Source organism: Scomber scombrus, chromosome 9 (genome assembly GCF_963691925.1).
Source record: "Scomber scombrus chromosome 9, fScoSco1.1, whole genome shotgun sequence".
NCBI classification, from domain to species: Eukaryota; Metazoa; Chordata; class Actinopteri; order Scombriformes; family Scombridae; genus Scomber; species Scomber scombrus.
This window is the reverse complement of record NC_084978.1, coordinates 1,810,226-1,833,446: the sequence shown is the minus strand read 5'-3', so window position 1 is coordinate 1,833,446 and position 23,221 is coordinate 1,810,226. Positions and strand designations below refer to the sequence as shown.

The window sequence follows — 23,221 nt, the reverse complement described above, 5'->3', positions numbered from 1 at the left end:
ACAACCGTTGTTAAATGGGACGGTCCAGCCTTCGGAGGATTTCCTGGTTGTGTCACCAGATGTTCCCGCCCTTACCGTTACATCATGATTTCTGAAGCCCAGGCCCGCGTATGTAAGAGAGAAAGAATAAAAATAAGTGAGAGAGTAGAAAGAAAGTTTAAAAAATGATTGAGCCAGAGCAAGTTTAGATTGTATTTGTAATCTTCCTTCTTCTGGAGGAAGAGGAGAAGCGGCTCCGTTGGCTGCCGATTTTTTTTCGGGATTGAGCAGCAGCGTGCAAAGGATCATGGGATATTGGAGGCAGCGAAGGAAAGTAGCGATGCATCCTCCAAACAGGCTGCATTTGTAGGCTGCAATCGAAGGAGCCTTCGAATCGGGACGTAATCGGCCTTCGAAGGATGCAGCCGCTGAATTGGGACACAGCTAATGTCAAACTCCCCAACCCTGGAAAAACTTACATCTATGATAAAGGGACAATATCCTACTTTTAAGAAGATATGGAATTTATCATTATTATTGTTTTTAGAATGGGAGAAGGCCAGAGAGGCTTTAATGACCTAATCGTCATGCCTGATGTTGTTCCTTTAGACTCTACAGGTGAAACACAATGTATTTCTCTGTTGTAATCATTTCTACTGTACATGATTGCCTTGTTGTGAACCTTCTCTTTGGCACCTTACTTGTTCTTTGTTGTTTGTCTACTAATCCTGTAATAAGAGCTAACGTTAAACCAACAGCAGGATAATTACTGGAGGATAAACAGGAAGAGAGAAGATGAGCATGACTTTAGATTATACAGTAGATGTGTCGGCATATTCTGCTTCTCTCTGCAGGAACAAGAAGATCTATATAAGTCCCACAGTTTACTATGTGATATGTAGTGTTGAGTATCTGAAAGTAAGAGTAGATTGACGTGTGTGGTCCAGCTGACTGTGCAGGAATTGATCTGATAAATGGTCGAAGCCTTTTGCAGCTTCCTGGATGTGATGATGTAAGATATGGACATCATGTCTGCAGAAGCTATAGTACATAAGCATGTTTATGTTATATGTTTATTTAAGTCTCCCACTGAAGAGAAAACAGAATGAGCATCATGCAATAATTATGATTTATTTTAGTTTCATTGATCTTTCTTCAGGTGAGATTGACCCCGTCTGTTCTGTTCCTTCTTTCCTCCCTTCCTTCTTTGTCTTTCTTTCCTTCCTCTCTTTCCTCCCTTCATTCCTTCTGTCCTTCTTTACTCCCTCCCTCCTTCTCTCTTTCTTTCCTCCCCCCTACCTTCTTTCTTTCCTTCCTTCCTCTCTTCCTCTTTAACTTTCTCCCTCTCTCCTACCTACCTTCCTTCCTTCCTTGGTCCTTCCTTTCCTTTACTTCTTTCCTTTCCTTCCTTCCTCCCTCCCTTCCTTTCCTTCCTTCCTCTCTCCTTCCCTTCCTTTTTCCTCCCTTCCTTCCTTGACTCGTGGACAACAGGAGGGTTAAATCGTTTTTTAGAAACATTTCTTTCTCTTCTTTAAGGAAACAACTTCAGGTTTTAGGAGGTAAAATAAAACACTATATATTATTTACATATTTCTTTTTAAAATGAGTAGTAATTATAAACTTGCTGTTCATCTTTTATTTATTATAAGAAACTTTTATTCTCCTGCAGAACAATCAAACTTTCAGGAGATTATTGTGATATTTTGGACCCAACAATTGACTTTGAGTTCATTTCTCTTGCTGTATTAGAATCTGCACGAACACATTTTGGCTCCAGATGGATTTTCTGACTCTCTGATCCGTGGCGTCGCTCCGTCGTGCCGCCGCCTGCTGTGCGGTCGGGCTCCACAGGCCGTTATGGTAATCACGTCATAATGTTATTTAGATCAATCGATCCGCCTGCTCGCCGGGCGCTGCCAGTCTGAGGTCAGGAGCCGTGGGGGTGACGGGTTACATTTGCACAACACGGTGGCGCTCGGCGTCCCGTCGGACCGGGAGGCGACCTCTCTGCGTGGCGGGCGGGCGGCGTCCTCCTCACGCCTGCGGCTCCACGCTGAGCCTCAGAGCTCTTTGGCCTTTTCCCTTTGGCCGGCCGTCAGACGGAGCCAGACTGACAGCGAGTCCCAAACCCCTCGGCTGCTTTCAGACATCACTTCCCTCCTCTGTCTGCTGCTGTCAGACGCTCAGATATCACTCCGACTTATTCTCCAAACCCCACCTCGGCCCGTTACAGAGCCGCCGCCGCAGCGCCGAGCGTCAGCAGCTAACGGGCCGCGCTGACCTTTCCTTTCAAATGAGCTAAAACAAAATGCTAAATAACAGCTTGTGTGTTCGGGAACCTTTAACATGAAAATATGTTTTTTAACTGCTGAACTCTTCAAACACACAGAACTTTATTCAAACCCCGAGTGATCACATGGACATTCAACATTCAAATGGACTCCTGGGTGTCAATGCAAGAGACAACAAGACACTCATTGACTCTCAGGTGTCTATATATAGAGAGTAATGGATTCCTGGGTGTCTACATGGAGACTATTATAGACTTCAAGGTGTCCATGACTCTCAGGTGTCCACATAAGGAAAATAACAGATTAGCAGGCGTCCAATGGTCTAATAGTTGTCCACAAATAGTCAATAAGTGACTCCTAAGTGTCCACGTAGTTAATAATAGACTAACAGGTGTCCATGTAGAGACACAGATGCTCTTATTGGATCTCAGGTGTTCATATATAGATTATAATGGATTCCTGGATGTCTGCACGGAGACAATAATGGACTTCTAGGTGTCCACACAGACACAATGAGACACTTATTGACTCTCAGGTGTCCACGCGGAGACGATAATGGACTTTGACGAGGAAACGTTTGCGTTCAATATTTAAACATGGAGGCTTGTGTGTTGTTTATTTTTTTATTGTTTTCATGCGTTCAATAAGAAACATGTTGCTCTCACACGCATCTCTCTCTCTGTACATAATAATAATAAATGCACATATACACACACACATACACACACTTCTTCCCTGCACATAAAGACAATACAAACCTCTCTCTCACACACACACACACACTCACTCTCACTCTCACACTCACTTGTTTGGCCTCCCTCAGGACCCATAGGCGTTAACGGAGCCCGGCGCTCTCCCCCGGCGCTGCGGTTCACCAGGTGTTGTCTGCAACAGGCAATTAGTAGAATAGGTGTAGCTGTCAATCAGCCGGCTGGAAGATTAGCTGCTTGGCCGTAATTAGCGGGTTAGAGGCTTCTTGGCCCAGAGGATAAAGGCTTTGCCAATAATGGGCCCTGGGGTATTAATTACTGAAGGTCGAAGCTGCCGAAAAGGCCAGGATCTTAGCAGCAGCGCACGTAAGATGATTGTTTAAATTTCAAAAATAATACTGGTCTGACAGTTGTTGGAGTCCCGCGGGGCGGCGGGTACAAGGTAGCCGAGGTAATTAGTTTGAAGAGGGAAAGGGCATGGTTACAGGCGTGTTTGTGAAGAGCGAGGGAGGAGAGAGGGAGGGAGGGAGAGAGGGAGAGAGAGGGATGGAGGGAGGGAGGAGAGAGAGAGAGAGGGAGAGAGAGGGAGAGAGAGGGGAGAGAGAGGGAGAGAGAGGGGAGAGAGAGAGGGAGAGAGAGGGAGAGAGGGGGAGAGAGAGGAAGAGAGAGGGGAGAGAGAGAGGGAGAGAGGGGGAGAGAGAGAGAGGGAGAGAGAGAGAGAGGGGGGAGAGAGAGGGGGGAAATATAAATGTGAGGATGGAGAGGAGAGGCGGGGAGGGAGGGATGAGAGAGGAAGGTAGGAAACATATACAGGGAGGGGGAGAGGGAAATATAAAGGTGAGGATGGAGGGAGGGATGAGAGAGGAAGGTAGGAAACATACAGAGAGAGAGAAATGTGGAAAAAATTAAAAAAAGCAGCAGAGAAAGAAGAAGAGGAGGAAGAGCAACTGGGAGAAAGAGGAAAGGAGGGATTAGTAGAAGAAGAATCTGCAGAGGCAAATAAGACGGGTGTGTGAGAAAAAAATTTAAATAAAAATGTGAGGGAGGAGGAGAGAAAGGAGGGAGGAGGAGGAGTGGAAACATTAATACGATGGATGGAGAGAGGAAAAGGGAATAAACAAGATGGAGTTAAATAAATGGAGGAGGAAAGTAGAGAAATTTGAAGGGAGGAAAGAAAGAGAGAGATTTAAGAAATGTAAGAGAAGAAAAAATGAGAGGATGAAGAGGAGAGGAAAATAAAGAGGGAGGGAGGATGAAGAGAAGTAGATTAAAGGTGGGAGAGGAATAAGAAGGTAGAACAAAAACAGAAATATGAGAGAATAAAAGCATGACAGGAAACAGACCTTTACTTTGAAACAGATTTTTTTTCTTCTTTAATTTTACAATTTTCTTCAAACAAATCAATAATATAAGATTTAAATATTAATTAAAGGACAGATAGAACAAATAAACTCAAAATAAATCTGAAACTGAAAAAATTTAAGTCAACAATACCTAATTATATAAATACATAAATAAATAAACTAATTTAGATAATAAGGGAGTAAAGTCATAAAAGTTTAAAGAATCTTTGTTTCTTAATTGTTTGAAACAGGCTTTTATTTCTAAATATCTTGTGTGTTTTAGTGACATCACTTCCTCAAGGTTCACCTGTTTAATTATATATATATTAGCTATGTCCCAACCAGGCGGGGAGTTCTGGTCCTCTGAAATGAGGCCAACGCGGAAGTAACTTAAAACTGCATTCTATCAAAAGGCCACCAGGGGGCGACCGTTTTGGTGTCAAAAGGACTTCCGTCTCTATACAAGTCAATGGAGAATTCACCAACTTCTCACTTGATTTCTAACCTCAGTAAACGTTTTCAAAATGTGTTTATGGTCTCAATCGCTAGTTTAAAGCCTTCTTCAATGCAGTATGATGTTCATTTGGGACATTTTGGCCTCCCTGATTTTATATGTGACGATAAAGCAGGGTATGCATTAGGGCGTGGCTACGTGGTGATTGACAGGTTGATTGGTTCACAGGTTCAGGAGCCAAACAGATAGACTGCAGGAAATAGCCGTGAACTTGTTTCACACTGACAGTTTTCTCCGGAATTTCGTGGTTATAGTCGTAACAGTTAACTTGGTTAGCATCACCAGGTTGCCGGTGTAGACTGTGGTAGATCCAGCCCTCGCAACCCCCCCCCCCCCACTCTGTCCTCATGCTCCTTCTGATGTCCATATAAGTAGAATCCCTGTTTTTATTTTTCCCAGCATGCATCTGAAATTTTCAAGATGGCGCTGCTCAGATCCGAAACTATTGGCCTCCGAGCAGCAGTCCACAAACCAATGGGTGACGTCACGGATGTTACGTCCATTTCTTATATACAGTCTATGATTGGTACACAGCTTGTGTGTCACGCTTATTTGCTATTTGTCTTACTTGTCATTTCCGTCAGGGATTGTGTTTGTGAAATTATTATTTTTTACTTTCTGTAAAAAAAAAAGAAAAAGGAAACATAACTGTCGATTGTCAATTTCACTGTTAACTGATTGGTTTCCCAATAAACATATTTGAAAGAAGTTTTATTGGGAGTTCCTGAAGTCCTGAAATGTATTTTTCTATATTTTAGTTTTATCTTCATTCATAAATTGTTCATCATCTGAAGTGAAAACATGATGAAGAACAAGATGAGCTGAAGTTGCTTTTTTGGAAGAATCTCTTTTATTACGTTAACTTATAGAAACAAGTTGTGAGTTTGTGTTTGTGTGTTTCTGTGTGTGTGTGTTTCTGTGTGTGTGTGTGTGTGTGTGTGTGTGTTTCTGTGTGTGTGTGTTTTCTGTGTGTGTGTTTTCTGTGTGTGTGTGTGTGTGTGTTTCTGTGTGTGTGTTTTCTGTGTGTGTGTGTGTGTGTGTGTGTGTGTGTTTCTGTGTGTGTGTGTGTGTTTCTGTGTGTGTGTGTGTGTGTGTGTGTGTTTTCTGTGTGTGTGTGTTTTCTGTGTGTATGTGTGTGTGTGTGTGTGTGTGTGTGTGTGTGAGCTGCGTTGATGACTGGGTTTGTTCCATTTAAACTTGCAGCAGAGTGAATCTTTGTGTTGTGACCTCCTGAACGCTCCTGCAGGACTCTGGACTATAAAACAGCAGTAAAACCTCAGCCTTGTTTTTCCTGCAGCGGCTCCATCTGTACTGTAAACTGTAAACTGTGAGCGCTGCGTCAGTGTGTGAGGGAAACCATAACTACACCTGCATAAATACATCAGCAGGTGATGTTGTTTTACGGTTTGTCTGATGCTGTCGGTCACATGATATTTCCCTCCGACTCCGAATGGAAACTGCAGCTGCGAGACAGAAAAGCCTCCAACAGAGACACTTTATAGCTTTGTGTTTTTAAGTGTTTAAACATTTCATGTTTTTTAGATTTCTATTTATATGCTTCTTTCTTTCTTTCTTTCTTTCTTTCTTTCTTTCTCAGGTATATTTCAACATGTTTGGAGCCGGTTAAGCAGCTGAGATAAATGTTGCTTCTGTCTTCAGTCGCTCAGAGAATAAATCAATGAAAACAGCAGCTGATTATTATTATTATTATTATTATTATTATTATTATTATTATTATTATTATTGTTGATTATTTCAGTCTGCAGCCAGTTTGAACATGTTTTACTTATAAATTCATGTTAGCTGCATGTTGTGATGTCAAGATGAAGGAGTTAACCAACGTAAAATACAGTTAAATCATGAAGATAAAAATAAAATATGCAGATTAGTAAACGTAAAACACAAAGTTTAATATTTTATTGAGCTGCTAACAAACTTAAAGGACTCTAAAGTGACTCTAAAAGTTTGGTTTTCAGTCTGAAGCAGCAATGGAAGAAGCTCAGCCTCCTTTTGAGTTTAGCTTAGCTTATTTAGATTCAGATTCAGACAACTTATTGATATTTGATTATATTTTATTTGGAAGTTTAGTACTGTAACTTGTGACAAAAAAACTCAAACTTATAATGGAAATGATGAATAAATCAAACACAGTGGAGTAAAAACCAGAATGGAAATAACTCTTGGTTAAACTCGGTTTATCGGGTCGCCTCTTCACATTTGCTTTCTGTGAATATTTTAACCAAATTTCCAAAAAATAATTAGCAGATAAACAGTAGGTGGCGCTGATTCTCCAGTCGGTACCATTTAAAATCGCAGAAGAAGAAGAAGAAATAAAACGTCATTAAAAAAGCTTTTTTTTTATCATATTTTGAGCATTTCTATAGTTTTTTACTGATATATTTTTGGGCTTGTTTTTCCTTTAATGGACAGCTGATAGTAGAAGATAGCAGACAGGAAACAAGCGTACAGTGAGTCATAATCTATAACAGAAGTACTTCACTCTCTCTGGTTTTATGCACAAACTGTCCTGAGAAAAATAAAACCGGTCGTAACGTCAGACGCCCAAAAAAACGAGCTGCAGTTAGTTTGATTGACAGCTGCCATCCAACAGCTGTAATAACTGAGAGCTCAAGCTCAGATGATGTTTATATAAATGCTGCTGTATCAATGTACAGATTGTAAAGCTCTCTGAGACAAAACTGTGATTCATGATGTTGAATTATACAAATAAAAATGACTTAATGACAAATTGAAAATGCAAATAAAATAGTTGACCAGACTTGATGTGTGTGATTTAATGATGTTTTCATCATCATGTTCAAATAAAGTCAGATAAACACTTTTAATTAAACTCTTTCTTGATGTCTTCTGTATTCTGATTGATTATTATGGCCAAAATAATTCATGATATTATCGTGATATTTATAGAAACTTTGAAGCAGAAATGTCATCAGTCAAATTAATCTTTAACTGTTTATTGTGTGTTTTGTCTCTTTTCTAAATGAATAACACACAAAAGAAAACTGTAGAAACACACTTAATGGAAGTTAACCAGCTGTGTGTGTGTGTGTGTGTGTGTGTCTTTCTTTCTATCTTTGAGAGGACCAATTTTAGTTATAAACCTGCCTTGTGGGGACATTCCTGTGTTGTGATGACATGCTGGTCCTCACATTTAGTTGTAATAGTTCAGGTTAGAGGAATGCATTATGCAAATGAGAGTCCTCACAAAGACAAACGTATGTGTGTGTGTGTGTGTGTGAGAGAAATGATGTAAGTGTGTATTAATTTACACAATATGCAAGTGCTTTACAACAAACCTGCTTCATATTTAGAGGATATAAAAGGAAATTAAAGCATGTTTAAAAAAAAAAAAAAAAAAAACTAACATAAAAATAGTAAAACAGTAAAAGTAGGTCAAACTTAAATGAAATGATAAGAAAATAGCTCTATAATGTAGTAAAATGCAGCATTTTAAAAGAAGTGCAACAAGATAACTGATAGCAAAAGTTATTAAAGGCTGAAGAAGACGTACATTTTTAGCTTTCTTTAAAAACATGTTTTTTTATATATTTAAAATATTTTTTTTCTTCTTTCAGTTTCTAAAAACTTTAAACTCTGCACACATTGACAGAGACTCACTTCTCTTTTATCTGATATATATTTCATTCAGTTATAGTTGAAGTTCAGATACAGTTTGTCTGTAGAGGAGGTCACTCACCCCCCCCCCCTTCCTCACCCCCCCTCTTCCCTTCTCCATGGCGACCATACTGTAAATCTCTCCTCATGTAAAACTCTGCACCTGTGGCCCCCAGCGACTCCTGATCCGAGGGCCACAATAAACATGTCAGTCCGCCCCGCCTCCCCATCGGCCACCATAAATAAACATAAAACACAGCAGCAGTGCATGCTGGGAGGAGCCGGGGGTCATTACAGCGTGTGTGTGTGTGTGTGTGTGTGTGTGTTTATCATTTTTATTCTGACAGTTATCTCGTCCGCAGGGTTTAAAGCTCGCCTCTCCGTCCGTCGCTGTCATCGCTCCGCTTCACAAACACACTTGACTCTGTTCAAACTCTCTGAACAAAAGTTTTCAAACATCCAGACTGAGTCCAAAATCACATCACTACATTTAACCCTCCTGTTGTCCTTGGGTCAAGGAAGGAAGGGAGGAAGGAAGAAGGAAGGAAAGGAGGGAGGAAGAAGGAAGGAAAGGAGGGAGGAAGGGAGGAAGAAGGAAGGAAAGGAGGGAGGAAGGAAGGATGGAAGGGAGGAAGAAGGAAGGAAAGGAGGGAGGAAGAAAGGAAGGAAGGAAGGATGGAGGAAAGAAGGAAGGAAAGAAGGGAGGAAGGAAAGAAGGGAAGAAAGGAAGAAAGAAAGGTAGGAAGGAGGGAGGAAGGAAGGAAGAAAGGGGGATGGAAGGAGGACAGAAGGAAAGAAGGAAGGAAGGACAGACGGAAGGAAGGAAGGGAGGAAAGAAGGAACAATCAAAACAGACGGGGTCAATTTGACCCGGGAGGACGACACAAAGCTTAATCTCATAGCTGTTGAGATCAGCGCTGCAGGGATTAGTCCATCACTATTGTTATAATTGAATAACCATTATGAGTCTTTTTCTTTTTTCTGTTTTTTTAGGAAAAATGTGTCTAAAAAAGAAGCAGCAGATTTGTAGGATAAGAGAAATGTACCATGGCAGATAGGTGATGTAACTACCAGAATAAAATACCATAAATATAATATAATACATTCATTCATTCATTCATTCATTTTCCATACAGTTTATCCTACAGAGGGGCCACAGGGGGGCCGGAGCCGATCCCAGCTGCCATTGGGTGAGAGGAGGAGTGCAAAGTGGAGAGGTCAGCAGTCCGTCACAGGGTTAATATATAAAGACACGCAAACACTCACACCTGCAGGCTATTTAGAATCACCAATTAACCTCAGCTGCATGTTTTTAGTCTGTGGAAGGAAGCTGGAGAACCTGGAGAACCCAAACAGGAACATGGAGAACATGCAAACTCCTCACAGAAGGAACCCAGAACCTTCTTGCACCACTGCACCATAAATATAATATATAATAGTATATACATTTTTTTTATTTTAAGTATTTATTTTGAACATGTTAAAGGTGCAGTGTGAAGACAGACTTGACAGGAATAGAATATAATATTCAAACCATAGACTGTATATAAGAAATGGACGTAACATCCGTGACGTCACCCATTGGTTTGTGGACTGCTGCTCGGAGGCCAATAGTATCGGATCTGAGCAGCGCCATCTTGAACATTTCAGGTGCATGCTGGGAAAAATACAAACATGGATTCTACTTATATGGGCATCAGGAGGAGCATGAGGCGCCCTCCTGAACCTGTGAACCAATCAACCTGTCAATCACGACGTAGCCACGCCCTAATGCATACCCTGCTTTATCGTCACATATAAAATCAGGGAGGCCAAAATGTCCCAAATGAACATCATACTGCATTGAAGAAGGCTTTAAACTAGCGATTGAGACCATAAACACATTTTGAAAACGTTTACTGAGGTTAGAAATAAAGTGAGAAGTTGGTGAATTCTCCATTGACTTGTATAGAGACGGAAGTCCTTTTGACACCAAAACGGTCGCCCCCTGGTGGCCTTTTGATATAATGCAGTTTTAAGTTACTTCAGCGTTTGCCTCATTTCAGAGGACCGGAGCTCCCCTCCTGATTCATACGTATGTTTTAATTAGAGTATAATCAGATAAAAATGGTAAAAATCATTGTTGTGTTTTCATTACCGTAGAAAGAGTCCCTTCCTTCTTTATAATGACATAGGGAGCAGACCGCCATGTTGGACCACCATGTTTCTACTGTAGCCCAGAGCGGACAAACCAAACACTGACTCCAGAGAGAGGGACATGTTTTTGTGGGTTTCGTGGCCACAGTAGATTTTCCTCCTTTCTTCCTGAAAGTGAGGAGAGAGGAGGTGGTATGTGGTTAGATGCTACTAGATGCCACTAAACCCGACATGCTGCACTTTGCACCAAAAATAATAACCATTTAATGTTCGAAAATTATGTTTTTTTTATACTTTAACCAGCCCAAAACACACACACACACACACATATATATATAAAACTTATTCTGGCTGAAAGGAGCTGAGGAATTGTACAAGACTTTCGTGGTTATATTTAAAAGTTCATAAACAGTACAAATGTAAAATTACAGATAATTACATTTAATATAATAATTACAGTTATTGTAACTCCACAATGGTTTCGGAAGCGTTTAGGGCTTTACTCCTTTTATGTGCCTAAAAATAATAAGTTTAGTGCAAAAATTATGATCTTGTCAAACTATATAAGATAATATTATGTGTTCAGGCCTTCATATATCGTCAGCAGCTGTAAGAAGAATCAGAGATAATTCAGCTAAATGTTTGTAGGACTCTTTGCTTCAGCTGTGACAGTCTGCTGGATTCAGACGTCGTGTTTAATCTCACAGATCCTCAAACCAGTGAAAACTTTCTTTCTCCTGCTTTCCTCTTCCTCTTTAATGTGTCGTCTGCAGCAGACTGTGATTAAACAGAGAGTCATTACCGGCAGTTTTACCTGACTGCACACTGATCACTTCATGTAATATGGAACAGGTGAAGAAGAAGAAGGAGAAAAACTGAACCTCCTCATTAACCTTTGACCTCAAATTAAATGTGAAAAAGGCAGAAAAAAAAGAAAAGGAGAATTAACTCGTCTGCTCATGGAAATTAAATTCAGTGATAGTTTTTCTAGTGTTTAATAATGTGTGATGAGAGGTTCATGATCTGCACTCACTGAGAATTCATTACTGACTGAAAGAATCTGAAATAAATCTTCACTTTAAACTCTGATCTCACCTTTTTGTTGCATTAGAAAGACCTTTATTTTCTTTATTAAATGTTCATTTATCTGTCCACTGATGGAGCTTCGATCAAAAGTAAAAATAAATTATTCACAATAACAAAACAAACACTGTTTCACCTGCTTGTGATGTCACCAGGTGCTGGAGTTCACCTGTACATCACTGCAGACGGTATCGGATTCAATTAGTCATTTTTTATATGATATATTTATATAATTTTCACATTGAAACAGAGGCTCTTTGTGTTTATCCATATATTTATAGATATATTGAAGATGAATCTGTAGGTGAACACAAGGTGGATGTTCTGTAAATATCAGACATGCTGGAGCTCTTTGTCAGTATCCATTTGTCAGATTTAGTTTCTTGGTTTTTGGCTCTGTGTGTTTTTTCACAGCTGCCCTGCATCAGTCTCGTTAGCCCTGCTCCTCTTCAGCTCCCAGCATCTTACCACCTGTTTCTTGTTGTTTCATTAGTTCAGTTTGTGTGTTAAGTCCTGGTTTTCTGCTCAGTGTTGTCTTTTGTTTCAGTTTTAAGGCCTAAAATAAAAATGTCATTCTTCAGCCTCGTTCTGCCTGCAGTCTCCACCTGCTGTGTTCCACATAACATGAAATGCCATCAATCATCTAACGTCACAATTTTTTCATTTTGGTCAACTTGTGTTTTGTGACCCACATAACCGGCAGTATATAGAACTGGATTAAGGTACTTGGCTCATTATTTAAAGACAGAAAACATCATCAGGAACTCTTTACACAGTGGACTATATTCTAAGTAGAGAGAACAGCACATGTAGATATAAATATGTTGGAAATTACCTTTTTTCTCTACAGGCCTCAGTGTCTTGATGGTTTTAACTCCTACAAGCCACTGTGTGTGTGTGTGTGTGTGTGTGTGTGTGTGTGTGTGTGTGTGTGTGTGTGTGTGTATGTATATATATATATATATATATATGGTTCAAATCCCACCACTGCCATGGTAAGCTCCACATACATATACATATATACACTTATATATACATAACCCACACCTCCTTAGAGACTGGAGCCTTAATCCAGCGCCTTAGACCGCTCGGCAACGTAACCGGACACAAAGGCATTTTATCAGAGCTGCAACTTAATTAAGGTGTCCATTACAGCAGCAAGGGGGCAGGAGTTGTTAAGCAACTGGTGGCATATGGTGTATATTCACAAGAAAACTTGGCAATGGGAGCGTGGATGGACGATACAGAAACTGTATGGTGCCTTCCTGATTGAAAGAATTGATAATTAGGAGATGATGGTTCCTAGCCGTCAACTTTTAAGTTTTGGAGTCGGATTCCAAACCAATTTCTTATTTGTAAACGCCTGGAAAATTTAGGCAAAATTGAGTGGACTTGCAAAAGCCAGGAGCTTATCAAGACAACTTCCACTCTGTAACAGCTGCTCTGATACCAACTGTAGGGTTAGAAACTCCAAGTAGCAGGAGCTTAATTTGGCAGTGATGGGATTTGAACCAACGCCTCCAGAGAGACTGGAGCCTAAATCCAGCGCCTTATACCACTCGGCCACACTACCTCCTTTTCGAACCCATCGATGTCTGTAGCGACACCGAAAAGACAAATTATTGAACGTCAAATATGAAGAGCAAGAATTTCCCAGGTGTCTTCCCAAACATTCAGCTTTGGCCACCATTGAAACTGACTTTTGGGTCAGCGGAGGATGTCGCTGGGCAACTCTTGGTAATAAAATACCACATAGAGAAGGCCTGAAGAACTTATTAAGTAGCAGAGGATGGTTTCGATCCATCGACCTCTGGGTTATGGGCCCAGCACGCTTCCACTGCGCCACTCTGCTTTCCTTTTGTGGTGGTTGAGTTTTAACCTGTATTTCACTGATTTCACACCAATTTCTTGTTTTTCAATGACTGGGAAATTTTGGCAAAATTGAGTGGACTTGCAAAACCCAGAAGCTTATCATAACAACTTTCACACTGTAATGCTGACAGAGAGGCATCTTTTCCAACTTCCTGCTCTGTTTATGGATAGAAACTCCAAGTACCAGGGGATAAACATGGCAGTGGTGGGATTTGAACCCACGCCTCCAGAGAGACTGGAGCCTAAATCCAGCGCCTTAGACCACTCGGCCACACTACCTGTTCTTGAACCCATCGATGTCTGTAGTGACAGCAAAAAGACACATTATTGAACATCAAATAATGCAATGGTAGCGACACCGAAAAGACACAGTGCCGATATCCAAAATTATTGAACGTCAAATATTAATAGCCAGAAGAAGAGAAGAGATGTCCCGAACAACTCATTAATTAGCAGAGGATGGTTTCGATCCATCGACCTCTGGGTTATGGGCCCAGCACGCTTCCGCTGCGCCACTCTGCTTTCCTTTTGTGGTGGTTGAGTTTTAACCTGTATTTCTCCGATTTCACACCAATTTCTTGATTTTCAATGACTGGGAAATTTAGGCAAAATTGAGTGGACTTGCAAAACCCAGAAGCTTATCATTTCATTCTGTAATGGCAGATACCCAGTGTAGGGCTAGAAACTCCAAGTAGCAGGAGCTAAGATTTGGCAGTGGTGGGATTTGAACCCACGCCTCCTGAGAGATTGGAGCCTTAATCCAGCGCCTTAGACCGCTCGGCCACACTAGCTCTTCTTGAGCCCATCAATGTCTGTAGCGACACCGAAAAGACACATTATTGTACGTCAAATATGAAGAGCAAGAACTTCCCAAACATTCAGCTTTGGCCACCACTGATGCAGGCTTTTGGGTCACTGGCGTATGTTGCTGGGCAACTCTTGGTAATAGGCTACCACATAGAGAAGGCCTGAAGAACTTATTAAGTAGCAGAGGATGGTTTCGATCCATCGACCTCTGGGTTATGGGCCCAGCACGCTTCCGCTGCGCCACTCTGCTTCCTCTTAGTAGTATTTGAGTTTTAACCTGTATTTCACTGATTTCACACCAATTTCTTGATTTTCAATGACTGGGAAATTTAGGCAAAATTGAGTGGACTTGCAAAACCCAGAAGCTTATCATTTCATTCTGTGATGGGAGTCAGAGAGAGGGATTGTTTACAACTTCCTGCTCTGATACCAACTGTAGGGTTAGTAACTCCAAGTAGCAGGAGCTTAATTTGGCAGTGGTGGGATTTGAACCCACGCCTCCTCAGAGACTGGAGCCTTAATCCAGCGCCTTAGACCACTCGGCCACACTACCTCCTCTTCAACCCATCGGTGTCTGTAGCGACACCGAAAAGACACAGTGCCGATATCCAAAATTATTGAACGTCAAATATTAATAGCCAGAAGAAGAGAAGAGATGTCCCGAACAACGCATTAATTAGCAGAGGATGGTTTCGATCTATCGACCTCTGGGTTATGGGCCCAGCACGCTTCCGCTGCGCCACTCTGCTTTCCTTTTGTGGTGGTTGAGTTTTAACCTGTATTTCTCCGATTTCACACCAATTTCTTGTTTTTCAATGACTGGGAAATTTAGGCAAAATTGAGCTGACTTGCAAATCCCAGAAGCTTATCATAACAACTTCCATACTGTAATGCTGACAGAGAGGGATCTTTTCCAACTTCCTGCTCTGTTTATGGCTAGAAACTCCAAGTACCAGGGACTAAACATGGCAGTGGTGGGATTTGAACCCACGCCTCCAGAGAGACTGGAGCCTAAATCCAGCGCCTTAGACCACTCGGCCACACTACCTCCTTTCGAACCCATCAATGTCTGTAGCGACACCGAAAAGACACATTATTGTACGTCAAATATGAAGAGCAAGAATTTCCCAGGTGTCTTCCCAAACATTCAGCTTTGGCCACCATTGATACTGGCTTTTGGGTCAGTGCAGGATGTCGCTGGGCAACTCTTGGTAACAGTCTACCACATAGAGAAGGCCTGAAGAACTTATTAATTAGCAGAGGATGGTTTCGATCCATCGACCTCTGGGTTATGGGCCCAGCACGCTTCCGCTGCGCCACTCTGCTTCCTGTTAGTGGTGTTTGAGTTTTGACCTGTATTTCACTGATTTCACACCAATTTCTTGATTTTCAATGACTGGGAAATTGAGTGGACTTGCAAAACCCAGAAGCTTATCATTTCATTCTGTAATGGCAGATACCCAGTGTAGGGCTAGAAACTCCAAGTAGCAGGAGCTAAGATTTGGAAGTGGTGGGATTTGAACCCACGCCTCCTGAGAGACTGGAGCCTTAATCCAGCGCCTTAGACCGCTCGGCCACACTAGCTCTTCTTGAGCCCATCAATGTCTGTAGCGACACCGAAAAGACACATTATTGTACGTCAAATATGAAGAGCAAGAACTTCCCAAACATTCAGCTTTGGCCACCACTGATGCAGGCTTTTGGGTCACTGGCGTATGTTGCTGGGCAACTCTTGGTAATAGGCTACCACATAGAGAAGGCCTGAAGAACTTATTAAGTAGCAGAGGATGGTTTCGATCCATCGACCTCTGGGTTATGGGCCCAGCACGCTTCCGCTGCGCCACTCTGCTTCCTCTTAGTAGTATTTGAGTTTTAACCTGTATTTCACTGATTTCACACCAATTTCTTGATTTTCAATGACTGGGAAATTTAGGCAAAATTGAGTGGACTTGCAAAACCCAGAAGCTTATCATTTCATTCTGTGATGGGAGTCAGAGAGAGGGATTGTTTACAACTTCCTGCTCTGATACCAACTGTAGGGTTAGTAACTCCAAGTAGCAGGAGCTTAATTTGGCAGTGGTGGGATTTGAACCCACGCCTCCTCAGAGACTGGAGCCTTAATCCAGCGCCTTAGACCACTCGGCCACACTACCTCCTCTTCAACCCATCGGTGTCTGTAGCGACACCGAAAAGACACAGTGCCGATATCCAAAATTATTGAACGTCAAATATTAATAGCCAGAAGAAGAGAAGAGATGTCCCGAACAACGCATTAATTAGCAGAGGATGGTTTCGATCTATCGACCTCTGGGTTATGGGCCCAGCACGCTTCCGCTGCGCCACTCTGCTTTCCTTTTGTGGTGGTTGAGTTTTAACCTGTATTTCTCCGATTTCACACCAATTTCTTGTTTTTCAATGACTGGGAAATTTAGGCAAAATTGAGCTGACTTGCAAATCCCAGAAGCTTATCATAACAACTTCCATACTGTAATGCTGACAGAGAGGGATCTTTTCCAACTTCCTGCTCTGTTTATGGCTAGAAACTCCAAGTACCAGGGACTAAACATGGCAGTGGTGGGATTTGAACCCACGCCTCCAGAGAGACTGGAGCCTAAATCCAGCGCCTTAGACCACTCGGCCACACTACCTCCTTTCGAACCCATCAATGTCTGTAGCGACACCGAAAAGACACATTATTGTACGTCAAATATGAAGAGCAAGAATTTCCCAGGTGTCTTCCCAAACATTCAGCTTTGGCCACCATTGATACTGGCTTTTGGGTCAGTGCAGGATGTCGCTGGGCAACTCTTGGTAACAGTCTACCACATAGAGAAGGCCTGAAGAACTTATTAATTAGCAGAGGATGGTTTCGATCCATCGACCTCTGGGTTATGGGCCCAGCACGCTTCCGCTGCGCCACTCTGCTTCCTGTTAGTGGTGTTTGAGTTTTGACCTGTATTTCACTGATTTCACACCAATTTCTTGATTTTCAATGACTGGGAAATTGAGTGGACTTGCAAAACCCAGAAGCTTATCATTTCATTCTGTAATGGCAGATACCCAGTGTAGGGCTAGAAACTCCAAGTAGCAGGAGCTAAGATTTGGCAGTGGTGGGATTTGAACCCACGCCTCCTGAGAGACTGGAGCCTTAATCCAGCGCCTTAGACCGCTCGGCCACACTACCTCTTCTTGAGCCCATCAATGTCTGTAGCGACACCGAAAAGACACATTATTGAACGTCAAATATGAAGAGCAAGAACTTCCCAAACATTCAGCTTTGGCCACCACTGATGCAGGCTTTTGGGTCACTGGCGTATGTTGCTGGGCAACTCTTGGTAATAGTCTACCACATAGAGAAGGCCTGAAGAACTTATTAAGTAGCAGAGGATGGTTTCGATCCATCGACCTCTGGGTTATGGGCCCAGCACGCTCCCGCTGCGCCACTCTGCTTCCTGTTAATGGTGTTTGAGTTTTGACCTGTATTTCACTGATTTCACACCAATTTCTTGATTTTCAATGACTGGGAAATTTAGGCAAAATTGAGTGGACTTGCAAAACCCAGAAGCTTATCATTTCATTCTGTGATGGGAGTCAGAGAGAGGGATTGTTTACAACTTCCTGCTCTGATACCAACTGTAGGGTTAGTAACTCCAAGTAGCAGGAGCTTAATTTGGCAGTGGTGGGATTTGAACCCACGCCTCCTCAGAGACTGGAGCCTTAATCCAGCGCCTTAGACCACTCGGCCACACTACCTCCTCTTCAACCCATCGGTGTCTGTAGCGACACCGAAAAGACACAGTGCCGATATCCAAAATTATTGAACGTCAAATATTAATAGCCAGAAGAAGAGAAGAGATGTCCCGAACAACGCATTGATTAGCAGAGGATGGTTTCGATCCATCGACCTCTGGGTTATGGGCCCAGCACGCTTCCGCTGCGCCACTCTGCTTTCCTTTTGTGGTGGTTGAGTTTTAACCTGTATTTCTCCGATTTCACACCAATTTCTTGTTTTTCAATGACTGGGAAATTTAGGCAAAATTGAGCTGACTTGCAAATCCCAGAAGCTTATCATAACAACTTCCATACTGTAATGCTGACAGAGAGGGATCTTTTCCAACTTCCTGCTCTGTTTATGGCTAGAAACTCCAAGTACCAGGGACTAAACATGGCAGTGGTGGGATTTGAACCCACGCCTCCAGAGAAACTGGAGCCTAAATCCAGCGCCTTAGACCACTCGGCCACACTACCTCCTTTCGAACCCATCAATGTCTGTAGCGACACCGAAAAGACACATTATTGTACGTCAAATATGAAGAGCAAGAATTTCCCAGGTGTCTTCCCAAACATTCAGCTTTGGCCACCATTGATACTGGCTTTTGGGTCAGCGCAGGATGTCGCTGGGCAACTCTTGGTAACATTCTACCACATAGAGAAGGCCTGAAGAACTTATTAATTAGCAGAGGATGGTTTCGATCCATCGACCTCTGGGTTATGGGCCCAGCACGCTTCCGCTGCGCCACTCTGCTTCCTGTTAGTGGTGTTTGAGTTATGACCTGTATTTCACTGATTTCACACCAATTTCTTGATTTTCAATGACTGGGAAATTGAGTGGACTTGCAAAACCCAGAAGCTTGTCATTTCATTCTGTAATGGCAGATACCCAGTGTAGGGCTAGAAACTCCAAGTAGCAGGAGCTAAGATTTGGCAGTGGTGGGATTTGAACCCACGCCTCCTGAGAGACTGGAGCCTTAATCCAGCGCCTTAGACCGCTCGGCCACACTACCTCTTCTTGAGCCCATCAATGTCTGTAGCGACACCGAAAAGACACATTATTGAACGTCAAATATGAAGAGCAAGAACTTCCCAAACATTCAGCTTTGGCCACCACTGATGCAGGCTTTTGGGTCACTGGCGTATGTTGCTGGGCAACTCTTGGTAATAGTCTACCACATAGAGAAGGCCTGAAGAACTTATTAAGTAGCAGAGGATGGTTTCGATCCATCGACCTCTGGGTTATGGGCCCAGCACGCTTCCGCTGCGCCACTCTGCTTCCTCTTACTAGTATTTGAGTTTTAACCTGTATTTCACTGATTTCACACCAATTTCTTGATTTTCAATGACTGGGAAATTTAGGCAAAATTGAGTGGACTTGCAAAACCCAGAAGCTTATCATTTCATTCTGTGATGGGAGTCAGAGAGAGGGATTGTTTACAACTTCCTGCTCTGATACCAACTGTAGGGTTAGTAACTCCAAGTAGCAGGAGCTTAATTTGGCAGTGGTGGGATTTGAACCCACGCCTCCTCAGAGACTGGAGCCTTAATCCAGCGCCTTAGACCACTCGGCCACACTACCTCCTCTTCAACCCATCGGTGTCTGTAGCGACACCGAAAAGACACAGTGCCGATATCCAAAATTATTGAACGTCAAATATTAATAGCCAGAAGAAGAGAAGAGATGTCCCGAACAACGCATTAATTAGCAGAGGATGGTTTCGATCCATCGACCTCTGGGTTATGGGCCCAGCACGCTTCCGCTGCGCCACTCTGCTTTCCTTTTGTGGTGGTTGAGTTTTAACCTGTATTTCTCCGATTTCACACCAATTTCTTGTTTTTCAATGACTGGGAAATTTAGGCAAAATTGAGCTGACTTGCAAATCCCAGAAGCTTATCATAACAACTTCCATACTGTAATGCTGACAGAGAGGGATCTTTTCCAACTTCCTGCTCTGTTTATGGCTAGAAACTCCAAGTACCAGGGACTAAACATGGCAGTGGTGGGATTTGAACCCACGCCTCCTGAGAGACTGGAGCCTAAATCCAGCGCCTTAGACCACTCGGCCACACTACCTCCTTTCGAACCCATCAATGTCTGTAGCGACACCGAAAAGACACATTATTGTACGTCAAATATGAATAGCAAGAATTTCCCAGGTGTCTTCCCAAACATTCAGCTTTGGCCACCATTGATACTGGCTTTTGGGTCAGCGCAGGATGTCGCTGGGCAACTCTTGGTAACAGTCTACCACATAGAGAAGGCCTGAAGAACTTATTAATTAGCAAAGGATGGTTTCGATCCATCGACCTCTGGGTTATGGGCCCAGCACGCTTCCGCTGCGCCACTCTGCTTCCTGTTAGTGGTGTTTGAGTTTTGACCTGTATTTCACTGATTTCACACCAATTTCTTGATTTTCAATGACTGGGAAATTGAGTGGACTTGCAAAACCCAGAAGTTTGTCATTTCATTCTGTAATGGCAGATACCCAGTGTAGGGCTAGAAACTCCAAGTAGCAGGAGCTAAGATTTGGCAGTGGTGGGATTTGAACCCACGCCTCCTGAGAGACTGGAGCCTTAATCCAGCGCCTTAGACCGCTCGGCCACACTACCTCTTCTTGAGCCCATCAATGTCTGTAGCGACACCGAAAAGACACATTATTGAACGTCAAATATGAAGAGCAAGAACTTCCCAAACATTCAGCTTTGGCCACCACTGATGCAGGCTTTTGGGTCACTGGCGTATGTTGCTGGGCAACTCTTGGTAATAGTCTACCACATAGAGAAGGCCTGAAGAACTTATTAAGTAGCAGAGGATGGTTTCGATCCATCGACCTCTGGGTTATGGGCCCAGCACGCTTCCGCTGCGCCACTCTGCTTCCTCTTAGTAGTATTTGAGTTTTAACCTGTATTTCACTGATTTCACACCAATTTCTTGATTTTCAATGACTGGGAAATTTAGGCAAAATTGAGTGGACTTGCAAAACCCAGAAGCTTATCATTTCATTCTGTGATGGGAGTCAGAGAGAGGGATTGTTTACAACTTCCTGCTCTGATACCAACTGTAGGGTTAGTAACTCCAAGTAGCAGGAGCTTAATTTGGCAGTGGTGGGATTTGAACCCACGCCTCCTCAGAGACTGGAGCCTTAATCCAGCGCCTTAGACCACTCGGCCACACTACCTCCTCTTCAACCCATCGGTGTCTGTAGCGACACCGAAAACACACAGTGCCGATATCCAAAATTATTGAACGTCAAATATTAATAGCCAGAAGAAGAGAAGAGATGTCCCGAACAATTCATTAATTAGCAGAGGATGGTTTCGATCCATCGACCTCTGGGTTATGGGCCCAGCACGCTTCCGCTGCGCCACTCTGCTTTCCTATTGTGGTGGTTGAGTTTTAACCTGTATTTCTCCGATTTCACACCAATTTCTTGTTTTTCAATGACTGGGAAATTTAGGCAAAATTGAGCTGACTTGCAAATCCCAGAAGCTTATCATAACAACTTCCATACTGTAATGCTGACAGAGAGGGATCTTTTCCAACTTCCTGCTCTGTTTATGGCTAGAAACTCCAAGTACCAGGGACTAAACATGGCAGTGGTGGGATTTGAACCCACGCCTCCAGAGAGACTGGAGCCTAAATCCAGCGCCTTAGACCACTCGGCCACACTACCTCCTTTCGAACCCATCAATGTCTGTAGCGACACCGAAAAGACACATTATTGTACGTCAAATATGAAGAGCAAGAATTTCCCAGGTGTCTTCCCAAACATTCAGCTTTGGCCACCATTGATACTGGCTTTTGGGTCAGCGCAGGATGTCGCTGGGCAACTCTTGGTAACAGTCTACCACATAGAGAAGGCCTGAAGAACTTATTAATTAGCAGAGGATGGTTTCGATCCATCGACCTCTGGGTTATGGGCCCAGCACGCTTCCGCTGCGCCACTCTGCTTCCTGTTAGTGGTGTTTGAGTTTTGACCTGTATTTCACTGATTTCACACCAATTTCTTGATTTTCAATGACTGGGAAATTGAGTGGACTTGCAAAACCAAGAAGCTTGTCATTTCATTCTGTAATGGCAGATACCCAGTGTAGGGCTAGAAACTCCAAGTAGCAGGAGCTAAGATTTGGCAGTGGTGGGATTTGAACCCACGCCTCCTGAGAGACTGGAGCCTTAATCCAGCGCCTTAGACCACTCGGCCACACTACCTCCTCTTCAACCCATCGGTGTCTGTAGCGACACCGAAAAGACACAGTGCCGATATCCAAAATTATTGAACGTCAAATATTAATAGCCAGAAGAAGAGAAGAGATGTCCCGAACAACTCATTAATTAGCAGAGGATGGTTTCGATCCATCGACCTCTGGGTTATGGGCCCAGCACGCTTCCGCTGTGCCACTCTGCTTTCCTTTTGTGGTGGTTGAGTTTTAACCTGTATTTCTCCGATTTCACACCAATTTCTTGTTTTTCAATGACTGGGAAATTTAGGCAAAATTGAGCTGACTTGCAAATCCCAGAAGCTTATCATAACAACTTCCATACTGTAATGCTGACAGAGAGGGATCTTTTCCAACTTCCTGCTCTGTTTATGGCTAGAAACTCCAAGTACCAGGGACTAAACATGGCAGTGGTGGGATTTGAACCCACGCCTCCAGAGAGACTGGAGCCTAAATCCAGCGCCTTAGACCACTCGGCCACACTACCTCCTTTCGAACCCATCAATGTCTGTAGCGACACCGAAAAGACACATTATTGTACTTCAAATATGAAGAGCAAGAATTTCCCAGGTGTCTTCCCAAACATTCAGCTTTGGCCACCATTGATACTGGCTTTTGGGTCAGCGCAGGATGTCGCTGGGCAACTCTTGGTAACAGTCTACCACATAGAGAAGGCCTGAAGAACTTATTAATTAGCAGAGGATGGTTTCGATCCATCGACCTCTGGGTTATGGGCCCAGCACGCTTCCGCTGCGCCACTCTGCTTCCTGTTAGTGGTGTTTGAGTTTTGACCTGTATTTCACTGATTTCACACCAATTTCTTGATTTTCAATGACTGGGAAATTGAGTGGACTTGCA

At 42.9% G+C, this 23,221-nt stretch overlaps 18 non-coding genes across 18 annotated transcripts; all 18 read right to left on the bottom strand.

Annotated features, from left to right (window-relative positions):
* Window positions 1–13,183: 13,183 nt before the first annotated feature.
* On the bottom strand, window positions 13,184–13,265 carry trnal-uag (transfer RNA leucine (anticodon UAG)). The gene has a single exon. It is a non-coding gene; the product is annotated as a tRNA-Leu (tRNA).
* Window positions 13,266–13,472: 207 nt separating this feature from the next.
* Window positions 13,473–13,544, bottom strand: trnam-cau (transfer RNA methionine (anticodon CAU)). Its single transcript has one exon. It is a non-coding gene; the product is annotated as a tRNA-Met (tRNA).
* Window positions 13,545–13,761: 217 nt separating this feature from the next.
* Window positions 13,762–13,843, bottom strand: trnal-uag (transfer RNA leucine (anticodon UAG)). The gene has a single exon. It is a non-coding gene; the product is annotated as a tRNA-Leu (tRNA).
* Window positions 13,844–14,842: 999 nt separating this feature from the next.
* On the bottom strand, window positions 14,843–14,924 carry trnal-aag (transfer RNA leucine (anticodon AAG)). Its single transcript has one exon. It is a non-coding gene; the product is annotated as a tRNA-Leu (tRNA).
* A 413-nt stretch (window positions 14,925–15,337) lies between these two features.
* Window positions 15,338–15,419, bottom strand: trnal-uag (transfer RNA leucine (anticodon UAG)). The gene has a single exon. It is a non-coding gene; the product is annotated as a tRNA-Leu (tRNA).
* A 1,023-nt stretch (window positions 15,420–16,442) lies between these two features.
* Window positions 16,443–16,524, bottom strand: trnal-aag (transfer RNA leucine (anticodon AAG)). The gene has a single exon. It is a non-coding gene; the product is annotated as a tRNA-Leu (tRNA).
* Window positions 16,525–16,937: 413 nt separating this feature from the next.
* On the bottom strand, window positions 16,938–17,019 carry trnal-uag (transfer RNA leucine (anticodon UAG)). The gene has a single exon. It is a non-coding gene; the product is annotated as a tRNA-Leu (tRNA).
* Window positions 17,020–17,473: 454 nt separating this feature from the next.
* On the bottom strand, window positions 17,474–17,555 carry trnal-aag (transfer RNA leucine (anticodon AAG)). The gene has a single exon. It is a non-coding gene; the product is annotated as a tRNA-Leu (tRNA).
* Window positions 17,556–18,042: 487 nt separating this feature from the next.
* On the bottom strand, window positions 18,043–18,124 carry trnal-aag (transfer RNA leucine (anticodon AAG)). The gene has a single exon. It is a non-coding gene; the product is annotated as a tRNA-Leu (tRNA).
* Window positions 18,125–18,537: 413 nt separating this feature from the next.
* trnal-uag (transfer RNA leucine (anticodon UAG)) lies at window positions 18,538–18,619 on the bottom strand. Its single transcript has one exon. It is a non-coding gene; the product is annotated as a tRNA-Leu (tRNA).
* A 454-nt stretch (window positions 18,620–19,073) lies between these two features.
* trnal-aag (transfer RNA leucine (anticodon AAG)) lies at window positions 19,074–19,155 on the bottom strand. The gene has a single exon. It is a non-coding gene; the product is annotated as a tRNA-Leu (tRNA).
* Window positions 19,156–19,642: 487 nt separating this feature from the next.
* trnal-aag (transfer RNA leucine (anticodon AAG)) lies at window positions 19,643–19,724 on the bottom strand. Its single transcript has one exon. It is a non-coding gene; the product is annotated as a tRNA-Leu (tRNA).
* A 413-nt stretch (window positions 19,725–20,137) lies between these two features.
* On the bottom strand, window positions 20,138–20,219 carry trnal-uag (transfer RNA leucine (anticodon UAG)). Its single transcript has one exon. It is a non-coding gene; the product is annotated as a tRNA-Leu (tRNA).
* A 454-nt stretch (window positions 20,220–20,673) lies between these two features.
* trnal-aag (transfer RNA leucine (anticodon AAG)) lies at window positions 20,674–20,755 on the bottom strand. Its single transcript has one exon. It is a non-coding gene; the product is annotated as a tRNA-Leu (tRNA).
* Window positions 20,756–21,242: 487 nt separating this feature from the next.
* On the bottom strand, window positions 21,243–21,324 carry trnal-aag (transfer RNA leucine (anticodon AAG)). The gene has a single exon. It is a non-coding gene; the product is annotated as a tRNA-Leu (tRNA).
* A 413-nt stretch (window positions 21,325–21,737) lies between these two features.
* trnal-uag (transfer RNA leucine (anticodon UAG)) lies at window positions 21,738–21,819 on the bottom strand. The gene has a single exon. It is a non-coding gene; the product is annotated as a tRNA-Leu (tRNA).
* Window positions 21,820–22,273: 454 nt separating this feature from the next.
* Window positions 22,274–22,355, bottom strand: trnal-aag (transfer RNA leucine (anticodon AAG)). The gene has a single exon. It is a non-coding gene; the product is annotated as a tRNA-Leu (tRNA).
* Window positions 22,356–22,768: 413 nt separating this feature from the next.
* trnal-uag (transfer RNA leucine (anticodon UAG)) lies at window positions 22,769–22,850 on the bottom strand. Its single transcript has one exon. It is a non-coding gene; the product is annotated as a tRNA-Leu (tRNA).
* Between the last annotated feature and the right edge of the window lie 371 nt (window positions 22,851–23,221).